General features: G+C 47.9%; 1 pseudogene; it reads left to right on the forward strand.

Moving 5' to 3' along the window:
• The first annotated feature begins 11,768 nt into the window (after positions 1 to 11,768).
• LOC119283295 lies at positions 11,769 to 12,883 on the forward strand (annotated as a pseudogene).
• The last annotated feature ends 4,595 nt before the right edge of the window (positions 12,884 to 17,478 follow it).

The raw sequence follows: 17,478 nt of genomic DNA on the forward strand, positions 1-17,478 counted from the left end.
TGTGCAACCTTCTCGTGGTCATGTAAATCCCATAAACAAGCTTCTGATAGTGTGGATATCTCTGCTTTGACGGAGTCAGAACTTCAGAAATATAATAAACCGCGTGCTGAACTTTATAAGCTTTTCCCTCTTCTTCCCGCTCGACCGTAAGTACTATACTGACGACTTGTCTAGTGGCTGCTATATAAAGCAGTAAAGGCTCTTTGCTGATTGGGGCAGCAAGCACCGGCTGGGTGGAAAGCAGGGCTTTTAGCTCTGCAAATGTTGCATCAGCTTCAGGAGTCCACTCGAACTTATCTGATTTCTTCATCAGTCGGTAAAGAGGCAGTGCCTTTTCATCGAGGCGAGAAATGAATTGACTTAGGGCGGCCAAACAACCAGTAAGCTTCTGGACATCATGCACACACACAGGGCGTTTCATCCGGAGTATATCACCCACTTTCTCTGGGTTAGCATCGATCCCTCGTTCGGAAATGAGAAAACCGAGTAATTTTCCGCCCGGAACTCCAAACGTGCACTTTGATGGATTAAGCTTGATATCATACCTTCTGAGGTTGGCAAAGGTTTCAGCAAGGTCAGTCAGTAGGTTGGAACTTTTACGTGACTTAACCACAATGTCATCCATGTATGCTTCCACATTCCGACTGATCTGAGTGAGCAGGCACTTCTGAATCATCCGCATGAATGTGGCTCCAGCGTTCTTCAAACCGAATGGCATAGTGACATAATAGAAGCACCCAAATGGGGTGATGAAAGTTGTTCTTATCTCGTCGGGTCCGTACAGACGGATCTGGTGGTACCCGGAGTAGGCGTCCAAAAAGGACAAACGCTCGCACCCCGCAGTCGAGTCAACTATCTGGTCGATGCGAGGGAGAGGAAAGTGATCTTTCGGGCAGGCCCGATTGATATATTTGAAGTCGATGCACATGCAAAGTGAGTCATCCTTCTTTGGGACCATGACAACATTGGCTAACCACTCGGAGTGGTAAATCTCACGGATAAACTCAGCTGCCAAAAGCCGAGCCACCTCTCCACTGATTGCCTTCCTCTTCTGTACGACGGACCATCGAATATGTTCTTTGACTGGTTTCACTTTTGGGTTGACTCGCAAACGGTGCTGAGCCAGTCCCCTGGGAACACCTGGCATGTCCGAAGGTTTCCATGCAAAGATGTCCCAGTTCTCACGGAGGAACTGGGTGAGTGCTTCTTCCTATTTGGAGTCGAGTGTCATTGAAATGTGAGTTGGAGCAGCATTGGGATCCGTCGGGTGAATGTGAATCGACTTTGTTTCGCCAGACGACTGGAATGCTGAATCCGTGGCAGGCTTCTTGGCTCGCAACAAATCACTCGGACCTGCATTTTTTTGATATTCTTGCAATTCTACTACGGCCATCTGTGCATCGGCGATCTTTGAGCCCTTTTGGAAGCACTCTTCCGCCTTCTTCTGACTACCAGTGATAGTGATCACCCCTTTGGGACCAGGCATCTTCAATTTGAGGTACACGTAACATGGTCGAGCCATAAAGCATGCATAAGCCGGCCTACCCAGAATAGCATGATAGGCACTCTGGAAATCCACAACCTCAAATGTCAACTTTTCTCTATGGTAATTCTTGGAATCATCGAAAACCACGTCGAGGGCAATCTGGCCGAGTGATGCAGCCTTCTTGCCAGGAATGACCCCATGGAGATTCATATTACTTTCACTGAGTCTGGACATCAGAATGCCCATTACTTTCAACGTCTCTGCATACAGTATATTCAGGCCACTGCCACCATCCATCAGAACCTTAGTCAGTCGGGTGCCTTCGACTACTGGGTCGACCACCAACGCTTGCCTCCCAGGGGTGGCTATGTGCGTTGGGTGATCAGACTGGTCGAATGTAATGGCAGTCTGGGACCACTTCAAATAACTGGGTGTCACCGGAGCGACCATGTTCACTTCTCTGTTGATGACTTTCAATCGACTTTTACTCTCAACGTCAGCGAAAATCATCAGAGTGGAATTCACATGGGGATAACCATCGTCATCCTCTTCCTCATCCTCAACCTTGTCTGCTTCTTTCTCCTTTTCCTTGGGTTGTTTCTCTCGGAATTGTTGGATTAGGAGTCGACACTGCCGAGTGGTATGCTTCGGGTAAATGAAATTACCCTCTCCATCTTTTTTGGTGTGGATGTGGCATGGCAAATCCAGCACATCATTTCCATCTTGATCTTTTACTTTCTTGGGGTTCCACGGTCCCTTGGGCTTCCTCTTGAACTTTCCTTGAGTCACGGCTAAGGTTTCACCAGGAGCGGCTGGCTCGGCTTTGCGCTTCTGCTTCCGACTAGAGTTTCCTCCTCCGGTTTCATGGGCGACTGTTTTGTGCTTGCCACTCCGGAGTCGGTCTTCTTCTTCACCGTTGGCATATTTGGTGGCAATTTCCATCATCCGAGTCAGAGTCATATCTCCTGTCCGACCGAATTTCATATTCAACTCCCGATACTTGACGCCTTCTTTAAAGGCACAAATTGCCTGATGATCACACACATTCTCCACTGTGTGATGCAATGTGGTCCATCTCTGGATATAATCCCTCAAAGACTCATTCGGTTTCTGAATGCAACACTGTAATTCGGTCAACCCTGCCGGCCGTTTGCAAGTGCCTTCGAATGTTCTGACAAATACTCGGGCAAGATCTTCCCAAGTATAAATACTGCTTGGTGCTAACTGATTCAGCCATGCTCTAGTCGAGCCCTCCAACATCAGAGGAAGGTGTTTCATGGCCACCTCATCATTACCGCCACCAATCTGGATAGCCAATCGGTAATCTTCAAGCCAAGTATCAGGCTTGGACTCACCAGTGAACTTACTGACTCCAGTCGCCAACCTGAAGTTGGGGGGAATCACTGCAGCCCTGATGGCTCTGCTGAAGCACTCCGGACCTGAGACACGCACCCTGCTGCTGGTTGGTAGATCTCTATCATGATCCTCTCGGTGAGCTCTGTTTCTGTCGACCAAGCCCTGAACGAGAATAGATCTCGCATCAAAGCCCGGTTCTCTGGGGTCGACTGGAATCCCTCGCCCCATACTGTGAGGGCGTCTGTCATCATGTTGCCGAGGCACGTACGACCCACTCCTTGGGGGAGGCATAGGCACTCGACGATGATCATCGTGATCGACTCGGTGGTCATACTGCTCACGGTTTCTGTACTGATCTCGTCGATCTCCACGTCGCTCACGCCTCAGGGGCGATCTTGGGCTATGAGCCGACTGAACTGTGTCTGCAACCACGGATCTGCTATGGATCTTATTTCACGACTGAGATACTGCGGTATTCTGCTCTCCGGGTGCACGGAGCAAGGCTCGGATCTACACCAGACCCCGACCAGCTTCTGACTGGGAGGGTTGGATCGACTCTGCTATCCGGTCTGCAGCTGCGAGATTCTGGATCAGAGTTCGATATACCTAAGTCAAAGGCGGAAAAAGTTGACGTCGACTGGATTCAGGAGCACGCTGTCGAGCACGCTCATCGAGTGCGCGCTGGAGATTCTCCAGTCGAGTGCGCTCAGTCAAGTTGGCCAGGCGCGCCTCCTCCAAGGCCTGGGCCTCATGGGTTTCTCCAACGATAGGAGTGTGAAGTGCATCCATGTTTCGGCGGCGAAGTTCTTCTCTCCATTGTGAGGAGAGGGGTTTGGGGCGGTACTCTTGATGAATACGCGATGGATCGCCGCCCCCATCGCCTCGTCTTCACGGGTGAAGCCAGGAGGACTGCGTGGTCCATTGACCATCAAAACTTCTGCCACGGGGTCGCTGCTATCGCACTCGGATGCAGTCTCTACGGAGCCAGTCGACAGATCGAACAGGCCGTAGAGGGTTTCGTCGGGCTCGATCGCCGCGACTTGAGGGGTGGCCGACTGGGGAGCCACCGCATGCTTCACCCACCGCTGAAGCCTCGATCGATCGGAACGTTTGCTTCGGCGGGCCGCAGGGAGGGGAAAAGCTGCAGGAGCCGACTGATACTGGATGGACGGCTGCCGCAGGAGGATGCCACGGACACACGCATGAAAGTGCGTTGCCCCGCAGACGGGGAGCGCGTCGACGTTGAGTGGAGCCTCCTGAAGCCAAGCGAAGTCGTCGGCGACAAACACGAGCACGCCGAGACGGATCACGCGGCCCTCAGCCAAACCTCCGCCTGAAACCATGATGAAGGGGATCAGAAAAATTGCAACCTCTCCAACAAGTCACTAAGACACCTGCCCCACGGTGGGTGCCAACTGTCGTGGTTCTAAGTATGACAGTAGAATGGGGGGTAGGAATGTAGAGGCAAGATCCTAGCTATGGAGGAGTTGTACACGTGAGTTTTACGAGTTCAGGCCCTTCTCGGAGGAAGTAACAGCCCTACGTCTCGGAGCCCGGAGGCAGTCGACTGTATTATGCCCGTGTGTGTTACAGGGGGTGCGAACCCTTGTCCCTGAGGAGGGGGTGGCTTATATAGAGTTCGCCAGACCCCTCCCGCCCCCAGTTACAAAGGGTTTAAGGTACATAAAGACAGAGACGTTACTGGTAACACCTGTAATAAAAGTACATAAATGACCATTAACGCTATGACTTAAATCCCGGCCATTGCAGAGTGAGTGGCTCTTAGTCTTCTGGTAGTCGAGTGGTTGTTTGTATGGTCGAGTGTCTTCAAGACTGTCGAGTGGACGATGATTTTTCTTCGACTGCTTCTGGTTCTTTAAGGGATGTCCTTGGGGAGGGTATCTTAATCAGATCCATGACCCTACCCTAGGTACATGACTTTATTACTCTGCGCGACTACTGACTGATTCCTTCGTCATGGACACCCCGGACTCCGACGACTACTTCCCCGACGATGACTTCTTCCCCGACGTCGAGAACCTCCTCGACGACATGGTTGGCGAGAACACCGACCCCAAGTCCAGTGCTACTGCTGCTGTTGTCCCGTATGTGTTCTTCTTTCTGTTAGATATCCTGCCACAGTTTCTCGTACTAGTACTTGCCCTAAATATGTTAGGTTCTACTTCATATATGCAACTAGTTCTACTGTCTGCTATAGATATGGTAGGCTACGGTTCATATATGTAGAAGCTATTTACCTTCTCTCTGTCAGAACGCATGACTTGTTTTATCTATACTATATTAGTCATGCTTTATCTAGTATTTCTGTTAATAAAATCATTTGGTAAATTGCTCATATTTCCAACAGCAGGTGTAGCGACTTTGTTCGCCTCGAAGGTGATCTTTATATTCATTTTGTCAGACTCTCATGAATAAATTACTTAAAAATGGTTGCATGCATCAGTTTGATGGCCGGGGTAATCTTCTTCTCAAAAAATATTCGTAATTGTGGCATTCGTTAAGAAAAACGTAAGTGTAGCACTGGTCGTGGTCGACCATCGTCCCACTCGCATCACGTGTTGCGCCAGCAGTCCGCTAGATAAACTAGTAAAACGCACGTGCGTTGCTATGGGCTATACTGTATATAAATGAATCAGACAAATTATTGATATTGAAGCTTATTTCTCTCTCATACACCAACCTCAAGGTCGACGGCAGGTTCCCGCGATCTAGTGTAGCATAAACATGGCCATATTGGAGGGCTATACTGTATATAATAAAGGGGATTTGTTTTTACTGTATGTATGATACACTGTATGAAAAATGTAACAATGCGATAGTCCAGGCTCCCACAAATCCAGACCATACTGGAGAGAAAAATGTCTAAACTATGAACCCTGTTATCTCCAACACGCATACCAAACATAAAAACTCCACCCCATGACACACCCTTATGTTTTTCTGTCGGACCCTCCCCTTCCGCTCGGTTTTCGCTGTAGTGAGACATTTCTCATTGGAGTCCTCTCCTTTAAAGTGGGATGACGCCCACCTCACCTTCGCCATCGCGGCCTCTCTCCTTCACACCATACTTCCCCATGGAGGGATTGCATTTAGACGTTGAAAAAAATCGATGGCGAGGGAGTCATGGAGGAGGGGTAGAGAACGAGCCGGTGAAAGCCAAAAAAACCTACGTACAATGTTTGCTCCGCCTGGGTCATAGAGGAGTCCCCTGGTAGAGGAGTTTGGGGAGAAGAGGACGGTGACATGAGGACATGTCGGGAGGATCGCAAGGAAGGCACGCTGGTAGAGGAGATCGGGGAGAAGAGGACGGCAGCGCGAGGACGTCGGGATTATCGCGAGGAGGGGAGACGATGGGAGGATTGCGTTCACATACACGTTAATGGGCCAGCCCAATGTTGTGATGTGATGATGTCAAAGGTGGGCGAAAGATAGGACTGCTGGGATGAGGTGGAGTGAGGCGAGACTACCAACTAAGACATTAGTAGTAGAGATTACTGAGAGTTGGTATAACATACATAATCCTTATGGAAAATGTTAGGCTGAATCTTTGAGTTAGTGAATCTATCTTGTAAACTCCATTGTAGACCATGCATACACATTATTCTCCAGAAGAGCTGGTGCAGATTATTTGAAGAAGCTTGATATCCCATAGACCATAGTCCTCATGTAATTTTGCATTGAAAGATATAGGTATGTAAGACAGTTAGCTTGGAATGAAATAGATAATTAAATGGAAAAGAGAAGAACTGAAATGAGGTAGAACTTCCAGTAGGGTCAAATTTCATTACTCAGACTAACCAAAAGTTTCAGAACCGAGTTCTTGGAGCTCTTTGTCTTTGTGGTCATCATTCTTTATAATCTAAAACGTGAACATTTGGTTGGTAAAGAACATTACGTGTTAAATATGACATGTTATAGCAAGCCTAATATCAGGACCACCTCTCATGGGCACAATCAACTCCCTGAAGCCTCTTTTTTTTATCAGATGCATAATGCACATCACTTACCGAGGAAGATTTTAGCCTCTTCAACATAACAATCGGCATCCCTTGTCAAAGCTCACACCAAAATAATTGCACGTGTAATCATTCTACCCTTTGATTGATAGACTGAAAATAAGTACACAAAAGATAGGAGCTACTCACATTCAAACTTCCGCCACAAGCTCGTTGATGGTCATGCCCCTTTAACATGTTCACACATAGTACGTCAAAAAAATATTCCTCCAACCAGCCCATACAGAATGCCTCAAATTGGCATGATAAAACAAATCCAGTTTGTATTATTCATTGAAATGATAAAAAATAAAAACATCTCAAACCAATATGTATGTAGAACCTGAAATTATATCTTATGTATCAAAATGACTATACAACCTTCCAAAAAGCGAAGGAGGACCATACATAATACACTACTCCTTTCTAGCGCTTTACGTCGCCCGCCTCCCAATGCATCCCTGGTCATCTCCATGGCCTACAGGAGACGCTTCACCTACAGCAGAATTTCGAGATAGGAATCCCTTCTTCACCTACAGCAAAATTTCAAGATCCCAACACTATCAGGCTAATACAAAGATCCATGAGAAGTGTGAACGCACCAACATCTCCGGGTATGCATGGACCGTATGGGTAACTGATTTGGGAAATGTAGGCGGCGATGCTGGCATGGCCGACGGCACATGATGCATCTATAGTGAGACCGGCGGCGGCCAGCAGCACCGTGGGGGCCCAATTCGATAAGCCCGGCGGTCGAGTACCTGGAAGGCCAGTAGCCCACGCCCACGACGTTGGCAAAGTAGCTCAGGATGGCAGCGGCGAATCGCTGGGTCACCCGTGTCAATGACCTCGAGGCGTCGTTGGCGCGAAGGGGAGCATGTTTCCACTGTCGTAGATCTCCCATGCGACATCAATGGTCGACAGCATTGGTCTCTCTCGATGGACCGGATCTTCCCTATCGCGGTATTCGGGGGAGAGGGGGTAGGCAATGCCAAACAGCGGAGGGAAAGGCTTGACCTGGCAGGTTCTTGAGCGGTTTGACAGTTCTTATTTTTCAAGGATAGCTGAATGCCCTTGCGTTGCTATGGGACATCCAAGATATATATATATATATATTGATCAATAACCAGAAGGTTATTAATTCTACTTCACAAACTTCGACAATGCATGCACATTTTAATTTTCGATCAAAAAACAAAGGTAAAAAACTCCTATAACAGTGGATAAAATACAAGAAATCAGTCTAACTGAAAATACCACGTCTACCTTAGAACTTCTATAATATCAATTAAGAAGTCTGCTACAAAACTTACTAACAGGTGGAAAGGGGCAGCTAGTATCTCTCCAACAAACAAAATCATATCATACAAAATAGATTGCCTGCAGTCAATAAAACAGTAGTAGGGCATCTGAACAAAAAAATACATAGGGAAAATGGAACATGTCGTTTCGAAGATTACATTAATCATGTCAATGTTAACCACAATACTGAAGATAGGCCATAATGGCCACATGACCATCTGCACTGTACTGATAACGGAACTGCGTGTCTTCATTGCTATCATTATAGATTAACATATTTAATAGTTTCAGCACAAAGGTTCCATAATGTCAGGGTAAATTCAAGAATCTTCACACGCACTTAATAGACCATGTAATAGCATGTTGAAAACTACGCAGGAAAAGCATGGTTCCGAGATACTTAAGTCTTGAGGTCAGTCCAGTCTTACCATGAAAATGAAAAGACCATATGATGTCTGGTGCAGCTCCCTATTCATCAGTAGAGAATCCTTCGATTTATTTACATGAAGATTCTTATTGGGCATGGCTGCATCAGTCCGAGTATATATATCTGGATGATTGATTCCACACATGTGGAGCAGATATTGGAGATTATTAAGATTCTAGCTTATTCCAAACTTTATTTATTTTTATCCCAGTTCTAGACTTCTAATGTCTGTGAAAGAAGAAAATCTTGACCGGAACACAAAATGGCAACAATAAGAAAAAGTTATCACCGGAGCAATGCAGTTAAGAGTTCCGGACACCTTTCCGAAAGAAGTGACATATATTAGCATATTTTATCAGAACAATTCAATCTGCAAATTAGCAAACATGGACATTCTAGTGCATAGTAGTACGAAAAAAGGTGAAAACAAGTGAACTGTGACACAATGTAACAGCTGAATCAACAAGGACATGTTAGAATGCGAACATATTGGAGATGAGAATTCCATTGACCTCTTGTTGGACTCTTCAAATCAGATCACTGATGGCGCTTCCAGCAGCGAGGCTTCCCCACGGCAAGGCATCTTTCTGACTATTGTAGCTCTGGAGGATTATGCCATCAGTAGATAATCTACCAGGACCTAAGGCTTCTCCATCCAGCCACGGCTGCAGCCGCGTCCACATCGTCGTGGATGCTCCGCCATATCCGCCTGGACGAGCGCAGGCTCTTCATCACCAACCTCTTGTTTAGCCATGATGCCACGGTGGCCACCAGGCGGCTTGAAGCCACAAACGACATGGTTGAGCACACATCGTGATGTTGGGGGTCACACCGGACAGCGACACCATGCAACGCGTCATGGCGGTGTTCATGGAGGCGTTGGCGCGATGCTAGCTCCCGGCATGGGCTGGCCTGTGCAGGGCACTGCTCCTACCCCGTGTGGCGCCCACGCCACCATCGCAACCTATACCATGCAATCAAATTGGCAGATAGAGTGCAAAATAATGGAACAAAATTGACAGAAAGATGAACAATGTGCAAGTAGCAACCTCAAAATACGAGGACTACTCGTTTTGAAGTTTCAGAAGAGTTGATCTCAGAAAACTTCAATTGAACGCAAGACCAAGTAGCAATGTACCCGGATCAGCAGCCTGATTTTTAGATGGTGTAGCTGGCAAATCTTCAAATCTAGTCCCCAATAAGGAAATCAAGAGCAGATCATGAAGTTAATATACAGAGCTTCCAGAAATCACACATTCACCTACATCCAAAATGAAGCCTCCACCTGCCAAAATCACATGCCTAGTTCTTGTAGTGTCCCAAAGGCAGTATGTAAGGCAGCGGAATGGATGATCAAATCATAAAACACAATCTAGTATTTACCAGCGATTCAGTATCCTGCACGTCGGCTGGATCTCAGAGAGCATCTGCTTCATCTTGTCTTAGATCTCACCATGTAAGATGAAACCAACAACAGCGAATAGAAATAGGCACGGGAAGAGAGGGTGGCGATCTTGGCGAAGACCTCGCAGACGCAGAGTCGCCATACTGGCGCTCGTAGCCCTGGAACACCTCACTGCTTATGATTGCTCCTCTTGATCGCCTTTCATGGCATGTATTAAAGATAAATGGTAGCTAACCAGACCTGGCCGCTGCCACCGCCGAGAGGAGGTTGAGTAGTCAGCCGTTTGCGTAGGTGAAAGCTGCTATGTATGTCCTTGATCCATCGCCCGCCGTCCAGGATCGACCCATGCACTTGAGACAATACTGGGCGCGCATCGAAGGAGACTTCATGACTATGTCCCGGATCCACCGCCCCCTGTCCTGCTTGACCCATCCACAGGAGTCAACACCGGACGCACCGGCTCATCGTCGATGCCGACGAGCTGTTTCATTGTGAGGTCAAGGGGGACCGCGGAAGGTCCGCACTGGTGCCTGTGCTACGCGCTACTCGCTAGCAGCGTCAACTAGGAAGGGGCGGCTAGGGTTTGAACAGGGAGGAGGAGACACGACTTGCGTGGATTTTTCGTTGCTTGTGTGCGTGGGTATGACGGTTTTGCTGGTTTTTTCGCCGGATCGCATGGGGGTGGGACCACGTAATTAAGAAGAACGAATCACGTTTGGGGTCGAACGTACGCAGGGAAAACCAACAGCGCACGGGAGGGGGGCTCGACAAAGGGTTCGACGACGTAAGACGGGAAACGGGACGCTGCGTTTCTTTTATGTATTATATTATATATATTGTTTATTTATTATTATTATTATTATCGTTATTATTAAAGATAGAGATTAGAGATTAGAGATTATTTGTTCCTTGAAAATCTATTATTTGTTTCCTAAAGCAAATTGCATTAATGGGAGAGATCCGTTGATTTGACTAAGGTAGGAAAGAATCTATTATTTGTTTCCTAAAGCAAATTGCATTAATGAGAGATATTCGTTGATTTGGCTAAGGTAGGAAAGTTAGATCCGTGATCTTTTATGAAAGTGTTGAAAATAAACCGTATCGGACTACCAACTCCTTCATTAGGTTTTTTTTTGCTGGTTAATTTTCGTAAGTTTTTTTCGCTGGATTGTCTTGGGTGCGATCGGAGGTTAGGCCCTGGAGTGCGTGGGGGCGGGTGGGGCTTCGGTACGCGGTTTTTTCGGTTCATGGCGGTTCAGTATGAGGTGGGACGAGGTACCCAAATAAACCATAAAAGGTGGGACGAAAAAACCTGAAAGCGAGACTACCAACTGCTTCATTAGAAGGACGTGACTATTGCGCGCGCGCGTTGCAGCGCTCGATTCAGACAGGATGGTGTGATTACGTGAGGGAGCATTCCCACCATCATCGCGATAAAAGCGGCCAGCTGCCCTGGACGGATCGCTCCACGCATGGGAATCAGCGAGCGATCGCGAGAGAGTAAAGTCGCATTAGAAGTAGAGATAAGATTGGGCACGAAGACTACCCGACATATAGTCTTTCCGTTGTTAATTCCCGGATTGCATGCCGTGCGTACTCCTCGCTCGTCCGGCGACTATCTCTCTCCTTGGACTCAGTAGATTAGTCACACCGAGATCGCGTTCTAGTAACAGACCAAACGGTAGTATCTATCATCGGGCAACAACCTTACCTGCTGTATATAAGGGCCAAAGGCTCGCCACACCCCATTCCTTCATCCGAGCGAGATTCCCAATCTAATCGCCGGTTCTGTTTCTCCGCCCACAACGAAGCTAGCCAGAGATCGTCGGAGATGGCCACCTTCCGCGTTGCGGACGCGTCGGAGTACTTGGCCATCACCGGCTGGGGCATCGACGACGTCAAGCTCGCCAAGAAGGCGTGGGTCTTCGTGGGGCAGCAGTGCAAGAAGTTCAGCATCTCGCCGGTCAACTACGAGTTCGAGGTGCACGCCATGAGCGCCGAGAAGCTGCCCTTCATCCTTCCCGCAGTCTTCACCATCGGCCCCAAGATCACCGCCACCGGGGCGGAGGCGTCAGACAAGAGGGACCTCGAGGCGCAGCTCCTCCTCTACGCCAAGCTCATCGCCCCGCTGCACAGGTCGAGGAGCCACGTCCACGAGCTGGTCAAGGGGATCATCGAGGGCGAGACCCGCGTGCTCGCCGCCGACCTCACCATGGAGGAGATCTTCAAGGGAACCAAGACCTTCAAAGAGAAGCTTTTCAACAGGGTGCAGCTGGAGCTTAATCAGTTCGGACTCGTCATCTACAACGCCAACGTCAAGCAGCTGGTGGATGTGCCGGGGCACGAGTACTTCTCCTACCTCGGGCAGAAGACGCAGCAGGATGCTGCCAACCAGGCCAAGGTGTACGTGGCCGAGGCCCGGATGAAGGGAGAGGTGGGCGCCAAGGAGAGGGAGGGCCTGACTCGGCAGAACGCCGCCAAAGTGGATGCTGAGACCAAGATGTTGTCGGTGCGGCAGCAGGGTCAGGGGCTCAAGGAGGAGGCCAAGGTGAAGGCCGAGGTGCAGGTGTTTGAGAATGCACGGTGAGGCCAAGGCAACTACTACGCCCTCAGGGACTACCTCATGATCGACGGCGGCATGTACACGGAGATGGCGAGCATCAACGCCGGCGCAGTCAACGGCATGCAGCCCAAGATTAGCATCTGGAGCAACGGTGCCGGAGCGGACGGCGCCACGAATGCCGGCAAAGAGGCCGCGGGAGGCAGCGCGCTGCAGCAGGTGGCCGGGGTGTACAAGATGCTGCCGCCGCTTCTGTCGACGGTGCACGAGCAGACTGGGATGCTGCCGCCGGCGTGGATGCGCGCTGCCCAAGGACAGCGCCGCCAACTGATCATCGTGGAGTGCGCGTTCCTCGTTTGATTTGGTGCCAAGACTCTTGTCAGCTTAAGCGTTAAATTAGGTTGCCTTAGGGCCCGCATTTTTTCAGGTTTATAAAGAACTATGAATATCCCAGATGTTTGTCCACTATCAGTCGTGTTATGCTTCGAACATTTTCCTGAAGTATTATTGTTAAGATTTATTTTTAGCGCCTTTGATATTACAATAAATTTTGCAGGGCAAAACATGTTCTCTCCATATTAAAAGTAGAAAGTTACTTGTGTGTACATGTCTACTCCCTTCCTCTCAAGATAAGTGTCTCTACCTATAATTTTATACTAAATTTAATATACATAGTTAAGACACTTGTGTTGAGACGAGGGAGTATTAGACCTCCCCCAATGCAAAGGTGCTTAGATGAGGTGCTAAGTATATTAAATGCCTTAGCAACTCAAGTCCACAATGCAAAGGTGCTAAGCTTTTGGGTGCTAAGCTTCGTACATTTAATTCGTTGTACACTCAAAATTGTGCTTCCACCTAGGTGCACGTGCTTAGCATCGTTTCTTTCTGGGGTCACCATACTACTCTCTCTCTCTTCTTAACTAGCATGCCACATCATATTTTTTGCTTAGTTGGCAACCTTAGCACCTGTACAAGGTGGAGCATTGGGAGGGCCTTAGCCTGGTCATAGTGGGGAGTAACTTATACTAGTGTTATACATATGACACTAGTCGAAGTTACTATCTTCATAGTGCAAAGTAACATAATAGTAGTGTCATATGTGGCTTCATTTAATAGCTTGTAGACTCATGTTGTCTTGGGAAGCGCTACGTTACAGTAACATATTATGTTACCACTTCTCATTAACTACTTGTCACATAAGCAAAAATATCTCGAAGTGCGTTATGTTACTACTCCCTCCTTTCCGGTTTATAGGGCTTATCTCAAAATTTTAGTTTTTCCATTTTATAAGGCTTAATTTGGTTGTTCCTCATCACATGTTCAGACTTCAAGGTGCATTAAATCATTGCATGCAAGTATTAAGAGAAAATTGACCAATGCATGCATGCATTGCAATTAATGCATTCGTAAACATAATTTTTTGAGAAAAACAAGAGCATTAATTGGGTGCTTTTGCAAACTACAAAAAATATTTCACCACTCATCATTTACCTTGGTTGGTGAGATTTTTGAATTGAGCCTTATAAACCGAAAAGGAGGGAGTATCTAAGTTACTCCCACTATGACTAGCCTTAGGCCCTATTTGGTTCATAAGTCTTAGGACTTTTTTTAGTTCCAACTTATAAGTCCCAAGTCCCTAAAAAGTCCCTACTTGTTTGGTTCCTGAGACTTATAAGTCTCTATAAGACCATATTACAACTATAAGTCCCTATAAGTCCCTCCTTAAGAGTCTTATTTCATAAGTCACAAATACCCACTTTAAGTTCCTATAAGTCCCTCATGTTTGGTTTAGATGAAACTTATAGGGACTTATTTAAGTCCCTAGACCAATAAGTCCCTGGAAACAAACACCCTCTTAGTTTTCGCTTCGCAGCAGTCGTCAGATTTATTTATTTATTGCACGTCTGTAAGAATACACACATCTGGATAAGGAGAGGCCATGGAGTGAGTTCCAAATCAAAGTGCCTGATGACTCGATGCGAATCTTTCAAGCAGCAACAAGGTGCACGCCGCATGATGGCCTGGGCACGCTCTTCTAGGAGGATAGGTGGCTTGACGGATGGAGGATCCAGGAAGTTGCACCGACTATTTACAGCATGGTCCCGAGCCGTGTTAGGAGGACGAGTCGGCTTCGTCAGGTGGTGATGGATGGCTCTTGGGCTTATTGCATTAATCCCGACCTTGGCACGCATGCACTCCAAGAGTATTTGGAGCTTTCACTCAGAGTGCAGGCATGGGAACCCACAGAGACTGGTCCGGATGTGTTCACTTGGTCCTGGGAAGCAAAGGGGCAATACTCAGTGTGGTCTGCGTACGCTGCCAAGTTTGGGGGCCGGGAGGTGATTCCGACTGCGGAATTAACGTGGAAATCACGAGCTCCGTCACAATGCAAATTCTTTACGTGGCTGGCTCTACGCAACAGATGTTGGACGTCTGATCGACTTGCTCGAAGAGGATTGCCACATCAAGACAAGTGCCCGCTTTGTGACCAGGAGGAGGAGACAATAGACCATGCGCTGCTAAATTGTGTTTTCGCCAGGTCAATCTGAGCGGCGGTCTGCACTGCGTTGGGGAAGCCTGAGTGGACGCCAACCCCACAAGATACACTACAATCTTGGCTCTGTACGAAGCAACAGCTCAATACGATAGTCAAAAAAGATCTGCACGTTGTTTTGCTACTGACCCTGTGGGAGTTGTGGAAACATCGGAAGCTGTGGTGTTTGACGGCGAGTTACCATCGACTCACCAGCTCATGCGAAGAATAGAAACGGAAGGAAGGACTTGGGCGCGATCGGGACTTATGAAAGGCAATGTTGACTTTGTGTTTGCGGGTTTAGCGAGGTGGACTAGTGGGGAGAAGTAGTATCATGTGTACTAGGTGGAGTAGTGTTGTACATATGTGTGAGTAATCATCACACTTGTAATTGACTGATGGAGGCTTTCTATGCCTTTCCTTCTTTAATATATGATATGCACGCTCGTGCATATTCGAGAAAAAGAATACACACATCCGTATTCCTCGCTTCACTGAAAAGGGACTCGGTGGACCTAGCCTGGCCTCAAATGTTTTCCGTGCGGGCTCTTAATAAAACTGCTCAGTTAATGATCCTCTCCTATAGGAATTATAAAACTGCCAATATTACGAGAGAGGCATTGCAGCAACCGGGCTTCACTGCTTTCTATATTTGAACACTTTGAAATTCAGGTTTTTGAAGTTTCAAAAAATGTGAATTTCTTTCTGGGGATACATATACACATTCCGATTACACGCATCAAGTTTTGGTACAAATCTTGTTTTGCTTTAGGCTATAGGAAAATAAATAAATTTCTGAGAGTATATAGGATAAAAAGGGTGCCATTTATGTCAGAAATTTCTCTTTTTTGTATTTCCTAAAATACAAAGTATTTCTTTTCCATATTTTTACCAGGCTTTAGGAATATGCCTATGTATCCACATATTTATTCTCAGATTTTTTTTGAGTACCAAAAGTGTGTTTTTGAATTTTTTCAAATAACAAGAGCAGTGGAGCTCGGTAGCTGCAAGCACTTTTCGCAATATTACTTGCTTTTGCCCTTGCTTGAAAGGTCGGCGCAGAAGAATCAAAATATCAATTTTAATTCTCCGGTAAGAAAAGCAAAATATGTTTCATAAAACATGGCACAGATATATATTGGCAACTCCATGTCCATTTGAAACAACAAATACGATGCACCCTCTTCGTCCGGTAATACTTATCGGAGAAATGAATGTATCTAACGTCTTCTTTGGATTGGAGGATACATTCAATTTTTATCCGTTCCTCCGATTGGTATTTTCGGACGGAGGGAATAGAAGTCAAAATGAATGCCGGCTAGGATAGCCTTTTCTGCTTCCCCGCATCGCTCGCTCGAGCGGCACGGGTGGCCGCCCCCGTGCCCAATCAGGTTGGCGCTTCCCTTCCACCCTCTTCCTCGCTGTCACCGGAGGAAACAGCCAAGCAAAGCCCTGGGCGGCGAACGGCCGTGGCGGTGGGGATCTCTCCCCCGCAGTCGGCGATGCATATCTAGGGTTCGAGGCGGGCCACTGATCTGGAGTAGCAGCACTCACGCAGGCTGGTGGCGCCATGGTGAAAGGGTGGTCGCGCGGGCGGCGCATCTGCTGCAGTGGCCAGATTCGGGTCGGCGGTGGTGTGGGTTGGCATGGCGACGACCATGGACGGGTTCACGAGAGTTGGCCTCCTCGACGACGATGGCACGCGGCTCTTCTTCCACAGCGGGTCTATCAAGCTAGCAACTTGTCTTCCCCTCCTTACCAGGCTCGGTCTCTATAGTTTTGACGGACATTGCTGGGAAAATCCCCTGCGGTTACGGTTGCGGACAGCGGCAGACTCATGCGGGCATTGTCTCCTCCTTGGAGGCGTCATCTTGTCCTTGGTTGTCCCTTGATCGGGCACTAGGTAAACCCTAGGTCCAGTTCATCGGGCAAGGCGTTGGCGCTGTGGTGTCGTCCCCACCTTGGAGGCATCGCTTGGGTGCCTATGGTGTCTGCCGGAGCGGGAACAGGTTGCTTCGTCTGTTTCGGCAGCGGTGCTTGGGGCGACATGTTACTATGGTATGGTTGATGTTGTGGACATGAGCATTCCAGGCACTACGTACACCATCGCGGGCACCTATTGAGCGGCATCATCCTCAGGTCCGATTGTTTCCTGTTGTCCACTTGTCGATCCCCTAGGCGCTAAGGGTGGAGGATGTGTTGATCCAGTCTTGTCTGAATGTGGTCGTGCTTCCAAGGTGTCTGGCTACAGTTTGTGATGCGGCCTCCGTGCTATGTGTTCTACCTCGTTATCATTCATGGCTTGGGTTTGCACAAGGCGAGTGGTGTGTCATTTGTTGTTGCGGTGGTGTGGTTGCTAACCTCTTGGTTTAGCGTTGTATGCCGAAAAACTT

This window comes from Triticum dicoccoides, chromosome 1A (assembly GCF_002162155.2).
Source record: "Triticum dicoccoides isolate Atlit2015 ecotype Zavitan chromosome 1A, WEW_v2.0, whole genome shotgun sequence".
Taxonomy (NCBI): Eukaryota; Viridiplantae; Streptophyta; class Magnoliopsida; order Poales; family Poaceae; genus Triticum; species Triticum dicoccoides.